The sequence below is a fragment of the Bubalus bubalis genome, chromosome 8 (assembly GCF_019923935.1).
Source record: "Bubalus bubalis isolate 160015118507 breed Murrah chromosome 8, NDDB_SH_1, whole genome shotgun sequence".
Lineage (NCBI taxonomy): Eukaryota > Metazoa > Chordata > Mammalia > Artiodactyla > Bovidae > Bubalus > Bubalus bubalis.
In genome coordinates, this window is record NC_059164.1 from 61,852,480 (window position 1) to 61,859,768 (window position 7,289).

The following is a 7,289-nucleotide window of genomic DNA, read 5'->3' on the forward strand; positions in this document are numbered from 1 at the left end:
ATTATTGTTTATATAACCAATGCCACCATTGTTTTATTCTTATTCTATTTTTTTCACTTTGTAACTAACATTGTAAATTATATTCTTATTTAGAAACCATTACACATCCTTAAATAATTCTTTGGCAGAAATATTTCTACTCATAGAATTGTTGAGGTAAGGATATGTATGTTTATATATATTCTTTTTCTTGTATAATATGTGATGTATATTTTCAGTTTACAACCAAATGTAGAAATTATTTATGAAAGTGTATATTTTAATAATTTTAGGACTTCCATACATGACTTCTTCAATTTTAGGCCTTTGATTCTGCTCCAACTCTCCATTAGTTGTCAAATGTCTTTATATATATTTTTAAACATTCAATACTAATATGGCTTCACACCACTGTGAAACCAAGCAGAATCCTATGGGACTCTCCCAGGTACAAAGCCCCTATGTCCCCCATTTCTTGTTTGTAGGAAAAAAAAAGATTTAATCTCCTAGGCCTTCTCTGAGTTCCAAAGAGCAGAGTCAACTAGTTACTTAATAAGAGAAGAGAGGAAACAGAGAAAGGAAGGAAAAGCAGTCAAGAAACAACAGTTCAATGATGAAAGAGTCCTAGTTCCTCCTGAAGGATATACATAATAATCTGACATTTATCTTCAAGTTGTTCTGCAGGAACAAAGACTTTCCTACCCAGAAGGAGGATGGTGGTATATCCCTGACTGGTTGGAACCAGAAGGTTGCTGGTTAGGATTCCTGAAACACCACCCTGTTACCTCACCAGCAACAAGTCAGAAGGTCCATGAGCTGATCACCTATAATCCCCTCCCCTAATAATGTCTTTAAAAACCCTTGCTGAAAGTCATGGAGAGTTTGGGTCTTTTGAGCATGAGCTGCTTTTTCTCCTTGCTTGGTGCCTGCCATAAACACTGTACTTTGCTTCACCCCAACGTGGTGTCAGTAAATTGGCTTGGCTGTGAGGTAGGCAAGTGGATCCAAGTTCAGTTGGTAATAACTTGCCGGGGTCCAGCCCCAGCTGATCCAGGGTATTCGAAGGAGAGACGGCATAGGCGAGGGTCAGGAAACAACTGCTTAATTAAACGTTAATTAAGGAATAGAATAAGGATAGCTCAGTAGGAAAATTCAGTGGAGAAAAGAGGCTGAGTAGCTTGGTTTACACGGGGGACCAATAAAACTTCAAGACAAGAAGCTTGCACCACTTACGTAGGCCGCAGGCGTCCTTCCGTTCTCCCGAAGGAGAGGAGACACTGAGGCCTCCCCGGTCGGATCTTAGAAGCCCAGGCATAATTAGTAAGCATGGTGGGTTCCGCGCTCCAGATGGAGACTCAACCAGAGTGAGAGAGAGAGAGACATGGGGAGACCAGTCTTTCGAGGAACTGATCCCAATTCTTTATTTTCCATGGTCTACTTTTATACACTGAGATGTTATGCAAAAGTCACGCGGGGTCAGCAGTCCTGACTTTTATCAAAGTCAGGTGCTTCATACAAATGTATACAGAGGTCTTAGGGGTGTTACATCATCTTCTGGCCAGGGGGCCTGCTGACAATTTACGACCCTCTCCTTGTGACAGCGGTCAGTCAACCAGGACACTTATTTCTCCAGGGGTGATTATTCTTAAAACAGACGCCACCCAAATAAAGTTACATTCCTATAGGGTGAGGGTGTAGTGGGTTTTAGTTAAGGAAAGAATTTACTTAGCCTAAGGTCTAACGTGATTTATATCAAAGGTTAATACTTATTTCTTCTATATATTCATTAATGTGTATAAGGGCAGGGGATGTGGAGACTTAGCAGTAAACATCAGCTCAACAAATGAAAAACCCTTCACCAATACAATTTCTAATCAGCCCATTACACTTATACTAATAATTTTCTAACTTTTCTAAAGAACCTGTTTTTAGAAGGTTTAAAGCATCTTGTGCCTCTCATGGTTGGGAGGCTGTGAGCAATCACATGTGGCCGGACAAGCCTGTCAGGCAGGCTAGAGAACCTTCAGAGGAGTTTGTAGGTTAAAACACTCCTATCACGCCCAGGAATTATTATTAACTGGAGCTCTAAGTTAACTCCTTCTCCGAAAGAGGTGGTGGGGGACAGCCCCCCGTAAAGCCAGAGGTGTAGGTGAGAGCACAAAGTAGTAAAGTAGGCAGGCTCTGGTTATGGGGGTAGATACCCGAGGATTTCCAGGGGGACTCCTGAGGCTCGATCCCGCCTTTGCATATGTCGAGCCTCCTTCCTCATGACCTTTGCCATGGGTGGAGTGCCTCACGCCGGCCCCCAACAATAACTATATATCTGCATTTGTCATTTTGTTATATTCATACAAAAAAAGGTAACTTGGCAGCCTATGAATCCCTGAGCCCCCAAACAACCCCTTAAGATGATGGATGTCTTCTAATGATCTGATATTTGGTTTACTGTGGGTATTATAAGTAAACAATTTTGTCCTGCCTGAATCTTTGAGGGCTTTTCCTTTGACCTTTATAATTTTAGTGCCTGGTGCATAAAATAAATATTTGTTGAGTGAATGAATAAAAATGCTTTGCTAGGATGTTGAGTAGATGATGGTGGAGGTGGCGATGCTCCAGGTATGCTTTCAATTATTGTATCTAAAAATGATAAGCTCTTGAAACCTGCTTCCACAAGACTTTCTTGCCCTCCTTTGCAAGCGCAGGAAAGATTTCTTATAAGTTTGATTCTGCTTTTCTCTCATTGTTTCCCCCTTGTTTCTCTTCCAGGAACACCCTTGGATGTCTTTCATTCCTATTTCCTCTTACTTTGTTTTGACTTCTTATCCTTTCTTTTGGCATTCTAGAGGCTTCTCAAACCTGCCCTTCCAGTAATTGATGGGATTTTTCTGCACCATGAATTGGTCTTTTTTTGGTTGTCATTGCTGCAAGTGTTGTCTTAACAGCTCCATTCCCCACAATGGCTCCTTTCATGACATCTTCTTCCTTTCCTCTCCCTGCCTTTTTGTTTATGATGCTGCTTATGCCTTCTTACATCTTTGCATGACACTAAAACATTTCCTTGAAATATCTTTTTTCTATTCATTGAGGAGTATTTTTTTTAGAGACATCTTTTTCTTCTGAGCCTTCCAGATGTTTTTTTTTTTTTTTCTTGGTATAAATTATGCTTCTGCAGTTCCAAATTACTTGATGGATTTCTTCTTTTTCTCAAAAAAATAGCCAGATTTCTTTTCAGATTTAATGCTTAGAAGCAGATACAGTAAATGAATGACTCTCATTCCTGCTCTCTGCTCAGCATATGATGAACCAATAATGCATGTGTGCTAAGTCGCTTCAGTTGTGTCTGACTCTTTGTTACTCTATGGACTATTAGCCTGCCAGGCTTCTCTGTTCATGGGATTCTCCAGGCAACAATACTGGAGTGAGTTGCCATGCCCTCCTCCAAGGGATCTTCCCAGCCCAGGGATTGACCCCACATTTCTATGTCTCCTGCATTGGCAGACAGATTCTTTACCACTAGCATCACCTGGGAAGCCCAGACCAATAATCAACACCCTTTATTTCATTTGCAGGCCAGGTCAACATGCACAAACAGCTCCAGGCCAACTCCAGATTTCTGATGGGTCTTTATCCAAGGGAAGTCATCCCTCTCTTTCAGTTGCCTGATTCTTTAGGACTCTTAATTATGGTAGTTAGGTATGTACACCCCGCACATACACCCCCTCACATACCACATCCACATACATGCATATGCCAAATGCATACCACATACACACACACAAATATATACCACATACACACACTGCATATCACACATATATATTCACTCATTATATCAAGCACATACCATACAACACATCACACATGCCACTCATTAGACATACTACATGCTCACACATGCTGCACACATATACTGCACACCTCACATGCCACACACACACCACACAACTCCCACCCACTCCCAACATGGTCCATTATGAGGGGACTTCTCTCTGCTCATACAACCAGCTCCTCACTCATGGGACTGCACATGACATTATACCTTGAGTCTTCGCCTACCTTCTGCCCAATTTCCCCCTGGGACTTGTATTCTTTCTAGAGAGTAGTTAATGGGCTAAAGAGTCCATGCCCTGTTTGTCTCACAGCCCAACAGCTTCTAAGGATGAGCTTAGCTCAGGCCACAGGCAATGCCTCTGTCTCACATTTGTTGACAGTCTGTGTTTTATGTGGAGCAGAGAGCTCTTTGGCTTGGTGTGTCTCAGTGCAGCTCCATCTGCTTCATAAGTAGTGTCTTTTCCTCTTTGATTCTGATATTAGATTGTCTGTCAGTGATTGTTTTCAATAATAATGAGAGTTTTCATTTTTTCCCCACATTTTTAAAGTGAGAAATGGGACAGGTTGTATTGAAGACTGTTGTCCAGGCACAATCTCAAGTTGAAAGTCCATCTAGATTTTTTGCATAAGAAAAGATAGACAAAATCTGTCTGGCAGCAGTATGAGAATATATTTGGAATCCTTATTAAAGAATCAGGTATGGAATATACATTTATTTAGCAAGGTGCCAGCTGTATGAAAGAACCTTTTCTTGTTTCCCATAATATTTCTGAAACTTCTAAACAGTGCATACAGACAAAATATCATTATCCAAGGATAATGTGTTATCACTTTTTTCTTAGGGCAAATCTTTTCCAGGTCACCTGCTGCTTAACATAGCTATGAACAGTCTAGCATGCTAACCATCTGACTCCATTCTCCTAAGTCATGAGAGAGAAAATGGATTTGCAGTAAATTATGCCAGGCATCAGCATCTAAATAAAATGGAGAGTCCCCTCTCCTGCCCCTCCCCTGAGAGATGCAGGGGTGGGGATGATGTTTGCTTACCCAGCACATCTGCTCTGAGGGCCTTTCTCCTCACTCTAGCCCTCTGACAACCAACGAAATTACCTTCCCATTTTCCACTCATTGTACAAACACCCTCCTCAGTTATTGGGTATTGAGCACTCATTCACTCCTGGCATTGTCACCACATGCCATGAGCTCTGGTTAAACTTACAGAACAAACCCCATCCCCCACCATTCTCTGCTCTGTGCTGACCATGGACCCCTTCTCTCCAAGCCAGTAGGATGAGGAAAAGCATGGGATTCAAGATCAAACAAACCTGGATTCCAATTAAGCACCTTGCATCTATTGAGCACTTTGTTGAGCACGTGACTCCCCATTGCTCAAAGAGAGGTAACTGTGTCCCCTTGACTTTGCATGTCTCATGGCATTATAGAGAGAATGTGTGTAGAATGTGTGTAGAATGTGCATGTGAGTGAAATAAGGTCACATCTGCAATGTGCCTGGATATTATCTCCATTTTGCAAAACAGGAAATCTCAGAAGGATGCAGTGACTTTTCCCAAGGTTGTAAGGCCGTGAGGTGGCAGAGTTGGGTACTTTGCACTCTGTATTCATTAGGCTACAGCTACTTCCCCTCTGGTTCCCAGATTCACAAACACGGAGGTTCAGCAAAGATACCTACAAACACTCTGGGATAGAATACTATCCCAGTCCATAGTCATTCTACAAACTCCAGAACTCCCTGGAGTCTTCATCTTAGATCTAGGAGTGTCCTTAATTATGGAAAAGCTATTTCTAACTTTTTCTGAACCTCTGAGACTTGCATGAGGTATTCAGGGACTAAGGAATGGATAATTTCAGATCAGCCCAATCCCAGAAAACAGTCCTCTAACACAGAAGTCTTCAGGTGGGGTCTAGGGACACCTGAGGTCCCTTGAAACGTTTTTGGGAGGGGGGTCCTGCAAAGCCAAAACTATTTTTACAACAGTGCTGAAATGTTATTTGCTTTTTTACTCTTCCTCTTTCATGTGGTGTTTTCCAAAGTTACATGATGCCTGCCTCTGATTCTCTGACACCAACCAGGTATCCAATGATTGAACTCAGTTCTGACACTGACTGCCAGAGTTGGTGTGGACATCACAGATTAAGAATTCAGTCCCACAAGATTGCCCATTTCAGACGCATACCACAAACGGGGTGCCAGGTGACCCACACTTCTGCTCGGCTGGCTGCAGATTTGGGAGTTCCTACAACCTTCCCTTCCCCTTTTGACAATTCATTAGAACAACACAAAAAACACAAGATAACCCTTTACTTACGTCCACCAGTTTATTACAGAGCCTACAACTCTGGAAACAGAAGAGATGCACAGGGCAGTGGGCAGTGTGCACACACAGCGTCCATACCCTCTTTAGGAACACACCCTTCACCACTTTGATATGTTCACCAACCAGGGAGCTTCTCGAACCCCATTTAGGAGATTCAATGGATGTTTCATTGCATTCGTTACATTACATTAAATCATTGGTCATTGTTGATTGAACTCAATCTCCAGTCCCGCCAGAACTCAAGGGTGGAGCTGAAAGTTCCCACCCTCTAATCACAGGTTTGGTTCCTCTGGCAACCAGCTCCCATCCTGAAGCTATCTGGGGCCCTCCAAGAGTCACCTCATTAGTATAAACACAGGTACAGTTGGAAGGGGCTTCTTAGGAATAACAAAAAGTGCTTCTCTTACCTCTATCACTCAGGAAATTTCAGGAAGTTTAGGAACTCTGAGCCAAGGTGGAACAAAGGTCAATATATCTATTTCCTACTATACTACACATGTATAGCTGACTGATAAGAAACCAAGCAATCGTTTTTTTGTTTTGCAAAAAATAGTTACTTTCCATAATGCATGTAATTTCTGTTTATATTTTATTATTATTATTTGAAATAAATGGATAAAAATATTTTTTAATTCCTCAATTTTATTTTCTAAAACGGTAAATACTTCTAGAGATAAATTAACTCACGTAAACACAAGTTTTTTGGGAGCCTCAATATTATTTTAAAGTGTGTAAACTAAAAAATTTAAAACTTCTGCTCTAAAATGTGATGCCTGAATAATTCCCAGATAGATTTGCTCATCCATTGTGTTTATTCCTATGCTAATACTCCCCTAAAAGGCCACAGTGACCATTTAGAAGGCCAGGGGATTCCAGATCCTTTAACCGAGTGGGAGGGCAGGCATTTGACATGTTTGATGGGGAAGTCCAAGTTCTCCATGCAGGATGTGTCTTGATAAAAATGTCTTTGGTTCCAAAGCCCACACTTTCTGGATGAGCACTCTGATTACTCTCTGTTCCCTGATGAATAACTGCTCAGATAACCATTATAGACTCTGCAATCCCAGGATCTGAAAGTAATTTCTTCCTAAAATGAGACCCTGAGAACCTTATGGGGCCTCTGGGGATACATCTCATTTGGGG